We start from the raw sequence: 15,968 nt of genomic DNA on the forward strand, positions 1-15,968 counted from the left end.
ACCTTCTGCTCAAATGAATCACATCTTTTAGTATTAGACCTCACATACTGAATAGCATTACGAATGGCTGTTACGTTACCCTTCATTTCATGCAAACCGTCTCTCACAATTAGATTCATAATGTGGGCACAACACCTCATATGCATATACTTCTCATTCATCACTAATGCATCAATATTCACTAACTTGAATTGCCTCTGAAACTTTTGGAGTGCACTAGAGTTTGCAGTTGCATTATCCACTGTGATTGTGAAGATCTTCTCTATCTCCCATTCAGCTAAACATTCCAACATAACAGATGATATTGTCTTCCCTGTGTGATCCGTGACATACTTAAAACCAATAATCAGCTTCTTGAACTCCCAGTTTGCATCAACAAAATGAAGTGTGATCACCATATAGCTCGCACGAGTAACATTTGCAACCCAAATATCAGTTGTCAGAGACACTCTTTTTTTATTACCTGCAATCCACTTCTTGAGAGCTGCTTTCCTACTCACAAACATTTCAACAATGTCTCTAGTTGAAGTTATTTTTGAATGAGGCTTAAAGAGAAGCATCTTACTGCAAAAGTGTCTCCAAGCTAATCCTTCAACGAATGCTAGTGGCAACTCTGCCAACACAAGCATCTCATCAGAAGCCTCTCTGAAAACTTCTTCAGAAAATTTTCAGTTTTCATGATTTCCATCTTCCTTAATAATATGTTGAGATTGTCTCTGCTCCGATGCCTTATATTGCTTGTAAGTCAAATCCAGATGTTTCTTCAAGTTTGAATTCCCAGACGCTGATGCACATCCCAATATTCTTTGACAATGATTACAATTGCATTTGTCCTTCAGCTCCTTTACTCTCGTGAAGTGTTTCCAGACAGGGGACCTTGTAGCTAGTTCTTTAGGTTGCTTAGGGGTTTAGAAGTTGCTCCACTTCCTTCTGCAACATCTTTTCTTTTGCCTCGATTAGTAGCAGGTGATATCAACTCTTCTTCGGCTTCTTCATTTTCTTGGTTTGGCAATGGGGAAGAATCCATCTACAAAATAGAAATAACTCAATAAGAATGAGTGGTATGTTAAAACAGAGACTAAACAAAGACTAATAAGCTAACTCTATCAACTATAAATTGAAATAAAATAAACAAACAAACAAACCATTGAATATCTCAAGTCTTAACACATCTAATCTAATTCAAGATTAGCCGTGAAAAACAAACATATTGAATCTCTCTGTTTATTCCTCTAGAGTCTAGATTATACAGAGAGAAAAAAAGTTAGAAGTTTGAAACGAAACAGAGAAGAAGTAGTATATGTTTTACAAAACTCTAAAGTATCTCTTTCTTGATTACTAGAATGATTGAGGAAGCTTTGTTGACCCGTAAGATTATCCATCCGTTGGATTCTGACGATATCATATGGATGTGAAGCAGGGTAAGATGAGCTCACATATGGTACAAACATTGTAGAGCCATCATTTCTCTTTACCATAAAGTGGGATCAGAATGCATATGAGGAAGAGAAGTCTCGCACATTTGACAATCATCTACTTGTTGATGCAAGTTTTCATCAGGGAGAACAATATGGTCAGATGGTGGAACCTAAGCCCCTCCATAACCACTAGTTGGTATACCAGGAGAAACCATAACTTGATATGCAGAGTATCTTGGGTCAGTAGCAAGCAGAACAAACTTTTGAATCCCCACATTTCTTTCAGCAGGAAAGTTCCCCAACAGGGTTTCTTGGGTTTTCATTGTCAGGTTAATCAAAAATGGTGTGGCATCAATATGAGCATTCAAGGGAGCCATTGACATCGGTGCAGCATGAATGAACTGGTGGGATGAGACATTCAAAGTACATTCCTGAAAAGGTTGTTGGGAGAACAAAGAGGTAGTACTTGGCAGAAACTGGATAGGCAAATGAACAGAATCTGGTTGTCTTAAGACTTCTAGGCGAGATTCAATATACATCGGTGAATGATGTTCAGATGGCGTAGCTATGGGTAGCTGCTGGATCTTACCAGCTATTGCGTTCTTTGAAACTGAAACAATCTCGAGCTGAGAAGAATGAAACGAATCAGCTGGAAAATTCATTGGTACAAATAAGCAGACAAACGTGGATCAGGATTGCAGTATTCTGATAAGTGTGAGGTGAAAAGGTACACGAGGTCTGCGTTGCAACAAACTCACTCTGACCAAGTCCCAAGCTATCAATAACATTGACGCCACTAAAATCAGAATTTGGATTAGAACCACCACTAGCTACACTCTCCTTACTAGCAACAACACCATTCACAGCCTCAACAAATCTCTGCCCAATGTCAACTCCATCTCCATACTCCGCTTCTCCAAAAGAATCATCAACCTCAAAGGGAGCAGACACTCTTTCTGAAGTTCTATGTGGAAAGAGGCTCTATGTGGTTGACGACTCTATTGGCACAGAAACTCCATGGATGTTACATGGAAAATATAGTGAGATTTTGTGGAAAATGTTGCTAACGACATAAATCACTGTTCCTATACTCTACCACCACCATTCACTTAATTTCTAGGAAGCCAAATAATGATAAAGCAAAATTCAAACTATTAGTATTATCATCTCAAACAACAACACCTTCACGTCCACACATTCTTTGTTTCTCTCGTTCTCTCCTAATAATAATGATAGAAGGAAATAGTTCAATTGTGTCTGGACTCTGGATAATGATGTTTTCTCCTAGAAAGAGTTCCAGCAAACAACAACAATCGGTTGCCTAAAATTTCCTAAAATCAAATGCCTTGATAGGTCTGGATAATGATGTTATCTCAATCCCTCGACGTTTCGCAGCACTTCTCTTTCAGAAACATGAATTTCAAAGTCTCCGCTGCACCTAATTACATAAATTTCAAAGTCTCCACTACGTCTGAAAAGTATCATTCACTAATTCTTTAAATCAAGCATCAATCTTCTTACACAACCTTGATATTAATTAAACTTGTTCTTTGTTTTGATTTTTGAGATGGTGTTCATTCAAAAGAGATGGTTTTGATTTTTGTTGACAAGAAGAGATAACTGAATGTAGCTTAATACAATAAAATTTTAAACATCATATTTATAAAATCATTTTTTATACATTATATTTTCATTAATCTTATTTTAAAATTATAGTTTTAAACCATTTTTTTTTGTTTTTTTGTTTTTTCTTTTAAATTTTTTTTTTTAGAAAAAACAGATAAAAATTATGTGGGGTTTTAGTCTTTCTACATAAAAGTTGTGTCATTCTAGTAATGTAATTGGATGGAGTGTTAAAAATTAATTGCCAAATTTGTGTAAAACTAATGTATTTTCACAAAAAAATGTTATATTTGTCCTTCAAAAAGAAATAGAAGTGCTCTTTTCAAAAAGAAAAGGAAATATACGCACAAGTATATATAAATCGACAATTCTTTGCAAATACTACCGTGCACTAGGGACTGCTATCAAAGCTCATGCTCAGTTCAAAGGAGCTTTGTGAGTCCGTATCTTGATTCTTACGTCTTACTGTGTTCTCAGAAATAAGACACTCTTTTAATTCACTAACAACTTGTGACATGCTTGGTCGTTTTTCAGATGAAGGGCATGCACACAACATAGCCAATTCAAGAGCTCTCCAAACAGAACGGGAATTGTAATCGCCATAAAGATCAGGATCCATGATCTTGGTAATATCTCCTCTATTAAGCGCAAATGCCACCCATTCTGTTATGTGTGATTTTTCACGGTTTTGGTCAATCACACTTTGATTTGTAATCATCTCCAATAATACGATCCCGAAACTGTAGACATCGCTCATCTCCGCCAACCGACCTGTTCTGTAATATCTGGCAAAACAAGACATGTTGTACACTTCAATGAACCAATAGAGAAAAACGTATACACGAGTTTTAGCACATTGTATCGAGGTGAACAAAATAAAGAAATTATATACATCCAAGAGTTGACTCAATAAACTTACTCGGGATCAAGATATCCTGGAGTACCAGCAACAACAGTTGAAACATGAGATTCAAGTTGGCAAGATCTTGAAAGACCAAAATCAGCAATTTTAGCCATGAACCGCTCGTCCAACAATATATTTGTGCTTTTAACATCTCTATGCACCATCGATGGTCGACATCCAATGTGTAAGTATTCCAATCCTACACATTATGCATATGCCTTTTTAAAGATAAATCAGATATATATATTTATATTTGACTATTTATTTATGTTTATTGATCACAATAAGCTTTTTATGATATGAAAACAAGTATTATGTTAGTAAAAACCTAGTGCAGCATCGACAGCTACTCTTAGTCGCGTACTCCAGCTCAAAACAGAACCACTGTGTTTTCCTACAATCGATCCTCAAAATTAATTCGTCGTATATATGTTTTCTTTTTTGTAATAATTAAGAAATCAAAATGATAATATTAGATTTGTCAAACCTGACAAATGATATTTTAAGTCACCATTAGACATATATTCGTAGATGAGAGCCAAATGATCTCTTTCATCGCAATACCCTACAAGGCTTACCAAATTCACGTGGTGAACTCTCAGAAGAAGCTCAACCTGACTAAGAATGTAACACACCGTTTAATAATTTTTATCTAATTTTAACAATTTGTTTTTTTTTTTTTATATATAAACTTTGCAAGAGATTTAAACATCTATACCTCTGCCTTGAAATGTTTATAGCCTTGTGATGATGATTCAGAAAGTACTTTAATAGCTACTTGCTCTGAACCATTTAAATAACCATGATAGACAATGCCAAATCCTCCTTCCCCTAAAGCTCTTTGGAAGTTGTTTGTCATTTCCATAACTTCCAAATAAGTAAATTTTCTGTTTTTTGTCTCGATTGATATCGGCGATATACTAGTTGGCGTGACAATCGCTCGTGACACAATTTTTGATGAGGGTGTAGCTGTAGAGAACAAATTTTGGTAAAAGAATGACACCTTATTAATTACATAGTAGCTTGTTGACTTACAATGCTAGGTCTATGAAAATGCAAGTACCTTCCACATGACTTGGTTCCTTTTTCTTCCTGAAAACAAATATGAGAACTAGTATCACTGCGATGACCACAAGCGCCGAAGCAGCTACTGCAATAATCATTGTTGGGAATTTTTTCTTTGTGCCACATGAACCAGATGAACATTGATTCATCTCGTCCTCGCCAACACTATAAAACAAAAAGATTGAGGATTTTGATTGCATAGTGCTAAGGATTTTCAATTAAAATATGTGTACATGGGTGGAGTTCCATCTTACAATATTCTCAATCCATCCTTTTCTCTGTCGCGAAGAGCTTGTGGAATTGAACCATTCATATTGTTCTTGCTCAAGTTTCTATTACCATATACCAAATACTAATACATTGGTGAAAATGATCCTGATAAATAATATTATGATATATGACGAAAAGTGTCGAGAAGCTTACATGAGTAACAAAGATTTCATGTGAGCTAGAAATTCTGGTATTGCCCCAGTCAAATTGTTATTTGACAAGTCCCTGTGTTTTGGAAGCATTATCAAAAGTTAATATTGAACTTCTACGTATGATTTTTTTGGATTTGAGACAATTCCTACTTACAACTTTTCTAGATGGGTTAGATTTTGAATTCCGGGTGCTATGGTTCCGGTTAATCCACTTGAAGACAAGTTTCTGTTTATAGATTTAGCAAATTAATTATGTAATTAGGAAACAATTTCTTACAAATGTAATACCGGGTGTATTGTATAAGAATTCTCACAAGGAAGTGATTCTTGGTGGTATAGACGTATTTGAGTCACTACAATATAGTCCGTCCCATAAAAATGCTCGAGGGACGCATGGATCTCCTTGCCATGAGATTCTACTCAATCCATAGGTAGCTTTGATCTTTTTAATAGCAACCACTGTTATAAATTTGGACAATATATAGTATATTAAATTTACTATATAAAATCACGCATTGGAATGTAGATTTACATTCATGTCAAACTAAAAGGAAATATTAAATATTGACGTACCATCATTTTCATCTGTTTCGGACTGTGGGAGTTCGGCAACTGTGAAAATTTCCAAGGCGTTGAGAAGAGGTGGGTGAGTAGACTTACTAGATTTTGACAGCTCTAAGTTGCATATGCCATCTTCACAAATGATCGGAGAGGGGTTTCCTACCGTATTGGACTGTAGATATTTAGGGCTATAAAAGTCGTAAACAGATTCTCCGCTCAACAAAATGTCGAATTCTCGAGACTCATTGGCCCGTAAGGCTTGAACTTCAGATAAGTGGAGGTACATGAAAACCTTACAAGTAGGGAACTCAAGATAGATGGCATGGTTCAAAGGGGCACTCGTATTTGCAGGGGTTGCAGCGGTTGTGACCGTAAACTGTGGTAGGAGAAAACTATCGGAGGTGTTTACTGTAAAACTTGTAGAAATCTGCTTCCACCATGATGCGAAGTATGGTTTCCACATTCTATCATACACATCATTCGGATACCTGCCCTTGCCACAATGGTGGTACTCTTGTATTATTAGCTAATAATGTTAAATGAAATAAGAAGATAAGATCGTCTTGAAGTTGACGTACCGTTGATGGTCTTCTTTCGAAGTGCTAAAGTAAAACCGGTTGAAAGTCTTCAATGAACCCGATGTGGTGATGTAACTGTTATTTGGTAATGGCCTTAGTTCTATGGCTGATATGAACGGCGTCGATGTGCCTGTCTTAACAAGACATAGATCCAATGAGTTTGATCTTGGAGTGTGAAAGATCTCCTCCCATGTACCGTTTCCAGCATATTTTGCCATGTTTATGGTTACCCAAAAATTAGGGCCCAAATATAAATCAAATTTTGGATAACTACTAAGGCCGTCGTAATTGCCATATACATTTCTGGCTCTTATCAAATAGTTTGTTCCCTTCTTGACGGTAAGATTGTAACAGTTCCGTATTCCGTCTGGAAAGTATCTTAGCGTTATATGTTGCGTTAGGTACTCTTCCTCTAGACTTTTCTGAATTCTTCCAATTTTTCCACTTTGGATAAAATTTGAATCTGACGAAAACCGTAACCCAGTTTGCGGCTCGGTATAAGGAGAGGTTTCACTCGGTGATAACCCGCAATCCAAACTGATGAACCCTAAAAAGATATAGATGTCAACGATGTTAGGATTCCCAAATTGAAAGTGATTGAATATTTTAGAAAATTTTGGAAAATTTTGAAAAGTTCTTTTTTACAAAACAATTTGAAAATTTCAGTCATCCAAACGGGTAACTCCGGTACCCCAATTAGGTACCTCAATCCAAACTATCAGTTTTCAATTTTATGTTGCTAGTTGCTACGTTACTTCCACAATTTCCATTACGATCATATAAATTGGGAATGCTAAAAGTGGAAGTCTTCCTCTTAAACAAAGAAGATACGTACGCGCGTTACTATAAAATATGGATAAATTACCTTCTTGATCATGAAAATGATCAGCTTGAACGAAGTGAATGACAGCAAAAGCTGCTATAAGTGCGACCAAAAGAATCCCTCGGGGACTCGCCATATTCTTTAAATTTCCAAGCAAAATCAAGAAAGTCAGTTTCCCAAGATCTGGACTACAGATATTGTTTATATGCAATGAGGCCACAAAATTTCTTTGGACATATCGAGAACAAGACCGTGCCTCTTCAATCCTCTGGAAAAACGTGATAGCATGTCTTAGTGTCTACGAAAAGAAGCTTAATTGACGAACGAGGGAAATATAAAACATTTAATTACTAGTGGGCAAGATTACATTTCTTATATGCTAGTATCTTTGTCAGGATAATACGAAACTTGTCTTAATTATATATTTTAAACAACCTATCAATACAGGAATGAGGAAAGCGTATATAGGCTTTGATCATAGCACACAACATGACTAATGGCAAAACATTCACAGAGAGGGAGAGAGGTCTTTCAAGTGGCCGTTGACTTGAATTGTTCTTCTATTTAAATTCTTCTAGATTTTGAAATCGGGGTACGGTGGAGTGTTTAGTCCGGTTTTAATTTGGTTAAATTCGAGTTTTTTATTTAAGAAATGTATACTAACTCTATTGAAACCGAATCGGCAGAGAAGTTATATAAGTGATTCTGACAACATTAGATCTGTTTTTAAGTACATGATCGTAGTTAAACCCGTTAAATTTTGAACTTTTAAGGACTTGTTGGATGCACATTATCAACTAGAAGAAGGGCTAAAAGACAAGACTAGGAAATTAAGTTCCTTTGGCAAGTATAAGCAAGAGGTTCTTCTTCGCCATCTTGACTGGAACCCAATGCACAAAGAGGCTAATTTCGGGCGTAAGAATGTCACAGGCATTGAAGAGAATGGCTTCCAGGTTTAAATTCTTTAAACTTGTCTCGGGAATCAATTGCCCCACCATAGCAAACCCCTAAGAAATTGTTAATACTTGTGGATGTAGATACTCAGGGTTCTCCTCACGATTCTGGATACATCGAGTGATCCAAGATCACTTGCGGTGGCATGCTTTGATATCTCACAGTTCATACAGTACCATGCAGCGGGGAGAGTGTGATACAGTGTGATGAGAGTTTAGGAATGAAAGAATTAATATCTACTCATAAGAATGAATGTACATAAAGATACATTTAGAATTAACATAATTATCTTAATAATAGAATCATATAATATACTAGGAGTTGCTCCGTGCTACGCACGGGCTTATCTTAGTATTTGTTCGATTGGCAATTTTTTTAACTGTTAGATTTTTATATTTCTGTATTTTGCTTTCTTAATTGGATTTTTTTAATTGATAAAAAATATATAAATTTTAGGGAGAAGAGTATGTATCTTAAGTAATTAAACTACACCCTCATGTATAATGGATTTTATTAATCATGTTTACTTTTTTGAATAACAAAATATTTAAAAGCTTAGACTGATTCTCTTTTAGGACATGTTGTTTTGCGATGTAACCATTTTGCAATACACTTAAGGCAAATTTTGTGATTATTGAAAATTATAGACTCATATAGTCATATTAATACATGTCACTTTCAAAGTACGACAATAACTTGTTTGGACGTTGTTTCCGATGTGGCTTTACAGAAATAGCCAAGATCTACCATCATTGTTGAGTTTTGAATTTATCCCATGAGTAATCTTTTATTAAATATGGTGAAGTTTAGAGATATAAAATAAATATTATATTCCTTAATATTGCACATTTTTCATCCTCAGATTCAGATAATGTGTAATTTATTTCTCTTTTAACTGTTAGTAACCCCTAACATCAAAAGCACATTTTTTGTCCTGTCAACACAAGATGTAAAATGATACGAATCCTTCAAACTTCAAAGCCTATTCAGTGGCTTTAGACCAAAAATAAAATAAAATAAAGATCACCTTTTGGTGATTTTATTCACTTTGTCATTGATTAAGGCAAATCCTCATCATCTTTATTTTGTTGTTACGTGAAGACATAAGCGAAAGTTGAAATTGAAGTCCCATATCATAAGTTAACTGAAATCAATTACAAATCACTTCGTCTAACGTTGTTTCTTCTAATGTCTTCCTTCGATATATATATAATAGAGATCTGATCATCTATCTTAAGCTTTAGGTCTCCCTATCCGTAGTAATCTTAACAAATATCCAAGTTAGAATAATATATAAATAAAAGAATGTATAATGAAATTTTAAACTCAAAAAATCATTTTCTAACACAATTATACCGTTGTGTGATATATATCTTAGGCTAAGCTGCATTGTTTTAACTTATGAATATGTCGTAGTGTACATGCACGTAGGCTCATGGTGTCTCCATAACGTAATAGAAAACTTTACTCAATATGGCAATAGAAAAAAAGCTTAAAGGAGAAAATAAGAGTAACTAAATTTTTTATTTGATTGTTTGGTCATTCCGTAAAGGTTTTCTCCTCCACCTAACCACCAGTCCAGACTACTACCTTACATGCTTGCATAAAGTTTAGTTCCTTGTCTGAGATCTTAAATCCTCCATTTTCCTTTAAAAATGAATTGTGCAATGAGCAAATCATTTACATGATCTAAAGGAAAAATGCTTCAGAGACATTAGAATTTTCCTCGAATCATAGCAATAATTTGAGTATGAAGTAGAATACATCACATGAAATATACATATTAAGAAACCAGCCAGTCAACCATTATAGTAGCAGAATTTGGCCGTTTAAAATTAGGACAATATAGAATTTTAGTCAAAGAGAAATAAGAGATTGGAATGTATAAATTTATGACTAAACATTGAATTTGATTTTTGGATATAAATGTAAGCTAATTTATTGAGATTTTAGAGGTGATATGGGATTTAAAAATTATATGTGCAATGAGCAAATCATTTACGTAATCTAAAGGAAAAATGTTTCAAAGTCATTAGAACTTTCCTCGAATCATAACAATAATCTGAGTACAAAATAGAATATAATCACATGAAATATACATATTAAGGAACCAACCAGTCAGAAATTATAGTAGCAGAATTTGGCCGTTTAAAATTAATGGGACAATATAGAATTTTAGATAAAGAGAAATAATAGATTGGAATATAAATTTATGACTAAACATTGAAATTGATTTTTTAAATATAAATGTAAGCTAATTTATTGGGATTTTAAAGGTGATAATGGGATTTAAAAATGAACTATGCAGTGAGCAAGTCATTTACGTGATCTTAAGAAAAAATGCTTCAGAGACATTAGAACTTTCCTCGAATCATAACAATAATTTAAGTACGAAATAGAATACAATCATATGAAATATACATTTTAAGGGACTAGCCAGCATCCATTATAGTAGCAGAATTTGGCCGTTTAAAATTAATGGGACAATATAGAACTCTAGATGAAGAGAAATAAGAGATTGCAATATAAATTTATGACTAAACATTGAAACTGATTTTTTGATATAAATGTAAGCCAATTCATTGGGATTTAAAGGTGATAATGGGACGTTACTAAAACAATATTTAGCTTTCCACGGTTTATTGAATTGAAGATGAAGAACATCAAATCTTAAACAGAATTAACCATGCTCTAATTTGAAATTGTCAACCCATGCTCTAATTTTGAAATTGTCAAGAATACATCAGGCCCATTATTAGCATTATATTCATTCATAGGCTCATATACATTGGTCTTAAGTTTTAGAACACTAACGTTGAACCAATTAATATTTAATAGAAAGTAGAACGTTAAAAACAAAACACTTACGCCTAACTTTTTGTGGGTTTACATGGGTTGCAATGACAACAACTGTTTCATCTTTTAGGGTTAAAAGTTTAGCATGGACATCGACCGCAAGTTCTCTCCAAAGAGATATGTATACGTTGTCACCACTACAACAAACACCATAAATGTTACACAGTTACAGACTTACAAAATGTAGAACAAATCTGAAAAAAAAAGAAAAACCCCAATACCTTTCTAAAATGCAAGTCAGTATTAAACTGAAAGTTGTCTTTGAAGGGTGGTTCTGATCTTTGTTTTCAAATGTTCGAGACGAGGATATTTGGCCAACAACATCTGGTGAGTGGGTAAATGTAGATATAAATCATATACTGAAGAACAGAGTGGAAGCTAAGAGACCAGAAATACGAACAATGCAAAAAAGGTTGTTACCTGGAAGCTCCTCACCCTTGTTTACCATATCAAGCAAGTCTGAAAAAGTAGAGAACCTAAAATAATCAAAACCAATAGAGCATTGTCATTTTTTAACAGTCTCCAAAGACGTTTTCTCCGTGAAAACAATTCTCCACTTGTGCTTGGTGCGACGATAACGGTTGGAGGATGCAACAACATCGAAATCATTGATGCTGTACAACTGGCCTTTAACCAATTGATCTTGAAACTTAGACACACAATTAGGAACAACTGAAGCTTGTATAGCACAATCCTGAAACAAAGGCTAAATGAATGTGTTAAAATGGAGGTAAATCAGGGGTCAAGAGGAACAATCATAGAGATAATACACATTTTCATCAGTAAGGAGACATTTTCATTAGGAACAATAAGTAACATATTTTTTCTTCAAAAGTCTCGAACTTCCCAAATATGGATGACCCAAACAACAATCCTATTGATACCAGCGTTGTGTATTTCGTTGGAGGTTGAATCAAGGGTAGAGTAGGGTGCTATTGTTTTCGTTTTACCCATGGTGTGTGAGAGAAAAGATGAGTGTCGTCAAAGGTTGTTATTAAAAAAAAAAACTTAATGTAATGGATGAGGGAGAGTAATCAGGGATTGGAATGAAATGTTAATGACCATGAAATCATAGGTGTTTGGTATTATTTTCATTACGTTATAATTGGGTGGTAAACGTAATGATGAAAATGAAGGATATACTTCAATGGAATTTTTTAATTACCTTAAAGATTGTAATAAGTAATACAAATAACGTCATAATAATGGTTTATATGATTCTAATTGGTAGTGAAGATCTAAACCCCTTTCTTAATATTTCTAAATTTGATACCAAGCAATTTAAAAACGATTTTGGACAGGATTAATGTTACATACAATTCAGAACTTCAAATAGGTATTCGGGATCTTGACATAGATATTAAACCAGAAATGATTTAGAATTTGGTGGTGGAGTAGGAAAATTAAACCAAAGAAACCCAAGGATTAGGAGATTTTTGTGAAGGTACATCGGAGGTGGTAGCTGTTGGGAACGATGATTGTGAGAAAGTGAGTATAGGTGAATTTGACATCGTTTGGTTCATATCCTCCTGATGGGTGTAAAGGCTGTCAATTATATTTGCTGGACTTGTAACTAGTTTTATTTTGTTAGGCCCAATTTGAAAATGTAAAAACAATGGCCTTTAAGAATAAGAGAGGACATGTGTCAGTTATATAATAAGCCAGATGTCATGTTCTAAGCAAAAGTTGAGAAAAATCTTCTCTTATTATATAAGATATTTAGAATATCTTCTTTGATCATTAGGATCTCCCAGATCCTTCTATACGCCCCTTCAAGCTCAAGGTGTGTATGAAGTGAAAATCTGAAGCAAACACTTTGAGATTGACCATAGATGATGATGGTGTCGCGGTTGAGATTAAATATCTTGGGTTGGTGACATTATTAGATGGCTCGGAGTTGGGGTGTTTTGACAAAAGCAATGATTGTTAGTGATAGATCTGATGCGGTGCAGATGAAGGTGCGATGGAGGCAATGATTTGGTGATGAATCTTGTCTTAGAGGAAGAAGAGAAGCCGATGACTTTTTTTTATAATAAGAATTGAAACATAATAAATAACTTAAGCATCGGTTTGAAAACTGTAAAAGAAAGAAATTTATTTGTTTTTTTTGGTTTATTAAAAAAACGTTAAAGGAAAAGAACAGCTCCAAAAATTATTGAAAAGAAGCTTTTAACTTAGATAAATAAAATCATGAATATGTATATATTTTTTGTTTTAGAAAAGTGAGAAGAAGCACTATGGTTTGATTCAGAGATCAATGATGAATTGATGATAAATTGAATTTATAAAAAAAAAAGCTCGATGACTTAGATTCAGAGGTTCATGATGAATTTGAATTGTGGAAGCATTTGGCTTAATAACATAAAATAAAGATGAACGAGTTTGATGAGCAAACCTGTTCTGATACCATGATTGAGTGTGATGAGCTTTTAGGAATGAAAGAATTAATATTTACTCTCATAAGAACAAATGTAGATACATTTTTTTTTTTGAATGAATATGAAATTATATTCAAATAAAAAAAAGCCTTTGTACAATAGTTGCGTCCTTATACTGAAAGTGAGTTAAAAAAAATTAGAGCAAGTGGGAAGCCTGTTTTAAAAAACTATCAAGATTGGAACCAAATGTGTAACCCATCCTTCAGCTTGTCAGAACGATGTCGTTGGACGGAGGAGACTTTATTGCGGACTAGACGGTCGACAACCTGAATGAGCTGAGCCGCAGTGCGTGGTTGTTCTCCATGACGCCGCTTGTTTTGCTCGCACCAGATGGTGTGGACAGCAGCATGGAAGACAAGTCAAAGAAGATAACGTGTAGTTCCTTGGAACGTCGATGTAGAGAGGAGAGATAGAATCTGTGCAAAACTATTCGTGTAATGGCGCTGAAAGAGGTTGCAAGCTAACACTGACCAGACCCGAGAAGTGTAGACACAACCAAAAAATAAATGTTCCAGCCATTTCATACCCGTACACACCCCAAAAGTGCGAATTGCTGCCTATACAAAGAAGGAGTGCCAATTTAGACATGTACCCTAATACATTTCTAATTTCATACTTGTACTCACAAAATCGAGCGAATTACAAAGTCCACGTTAACTGATTTAAGTCAACCGTTAGAGATGCTGACTCATAATCCACGTGTGTATCGAAAATGCAAAACGACGCCGTTTTAATATGTTTTCCTCAAAAAAAATTGTGGATATTCCACAGTCTGGGGAGATTCGAACCTTTGATCTCGGACATTTCCAACATTGAACTTAACCAATTGATCCCATAACAATACTCAGTAATATCATACAATTATATTCTAATAAACCTAAGGTAGCATCCAAATCGAAAAAAAAGTGGGAAATACACACTCCCATGGGTCGAACCCACGTCCTCAGATTTTCATAGCGTAGGACATAACCACTTGATCCCACAACATTACGCATATATATCACACAATTTTATCCTTATAAAGCGAAAAGATATCTAAGTCCCAATTAAAAAAACCAAAATCAATTTTAGTGTAACCAAATAATTTTATTTTATTTTCTCAAAAGTTTTTAATATGAACAGATGTATTAAAGTAGATGTAATCTAAAAAATTTAGATTAATTAATTCATTAAAATGAATTAATTAATCTAATTTATTAGATTAATCTAATTAATCTAATTTTTTAGATTAATTCATTCATTAAAAAAATTAACATTTTTTAATCTAAAAATTTTGATTAATTAATTTAGAAAAAATTAATCTAAAAAAAAATTCATTTTTTCTTTAATTCATTAAAAAGTTAATCTAAAAATGAATTAATCCAAAAAATTTAATCAATCTAAAAATTTAGATTAATTAATTCATATTTTTAATTTAAATTTTTTAGATTACGTCTACTTTAATACATCTGTTTATATTAAAAACTTTTGAGAAAATAAAATAAAATTATTTGGTTACACTAAAATTGATTTTGGTTTTTTAATTGGGACTTAGATGGTATTGATTGGTAAACACACACAAAGTATTACAAATGGTACAGCTTTGAATTTTTACCAATCACAAAAACTTTACCAAAAACTTTATTAAAAGCTTTACTCTCAGCTTTTTTGTACAACTTTCACGTACAGCTCTTTCTTACAGCTTTGCACTATTCCGTAACAGCTTACAGCTTCAGCTTACAGCTTTTCTCTACAGCTTTGACTACGTTACCAATCAGACCCGATATCTTTTCGCTTTATAAGGATAAAATTGTGTGATATATCAGAGCAATGTTGTTGGGTCAATTGGTTATGTCCTACGCTATTAAAATCTGAGGACGCGGGTTCGACCCCCAGGGGTATGTATTTCCCACATTTTTTTCGATTTGGATGCTACCTTAGGTTTATAAGAATATAATTGTATCATATTACTGAGTGTTGTTGTGGAATCAATTGGTTAAGTCCAATGCTGGAAATATTTGAGTTCAAGGGTTCGAATCTCCCAAGAGTGTGGAATGTCCACAATATTTTTGCAAGGAAAACGTATCAAAACGGCGTCGTTTTGCATTTGCGATTGCACGTCAATACACACGTGGATTCTGAGTCAGCATCTCTAACGGTTGACTTAAATCTGTTAACGTGGACTTTGTAATTGACTCGATTTTATGAGTACAGGTATGAAATTAGAAATGTATTAGGGTACATGTCTAAATTGGCATTCCTTGTTTGTACAGGCAGCAATTCGCACTTTTGTGATGTGTACGGGCATGAAATGGCCCTTTTCCCCTTGGAAAACCCCACGGGATGG

At 34.2% G+C, this 15,968-nt stretch overlaps 1 pseudogene across 1 annotated transcript; it reads right to left on the reverse strand.

Moving 5' to 3' along the window:
* Positions 1-3,422: 3,422 nt before the first annotated feature.
* Positions 3,423-7,583, reverse strand: LOC104710929 (putative receptor-like protein kinase At3g46340; annotated as a pseudogene). Its single transcript, XR_015565287.1, has 13 exons — positions 7,437-7,583; positions 6,572-7,118; positions 6,006-6,481; positions 5,747-5,891; positions 5,587-5,658; positions 5,434-5,505; positions 5,265-5,342; positions 5,009-5,175; positions 4,664-4,914; positions 4,433-4,559; positions 4,274-4,339; positions 3,961-4,144; positions 3,423-3,826 (listed from the first exon to the last, which is right to left on the reverse strand). The product of XR_015565287.1 is annotated as a putative receptor-like protein kinase At3g46340 (transcript).
* Between the last annotated feature and the right edge of the window lie 8,385 nt (positions 7,584-15,968).

This window comes from Camelina sativa, chromosome 9 (assembly GCF_030686135.1).
Source record: "Camelina sativa cultivar CO46 ecotype springtype chromosome 9, ASM3068613v1".
In the NCBI taxonomy this organism is placed as follows: Eukaryota; Viridiplantae; Streptophyta; class Magnoliopsida; order Brassicales; family Brassicaceae; genus Camelina; species Camelina sativa.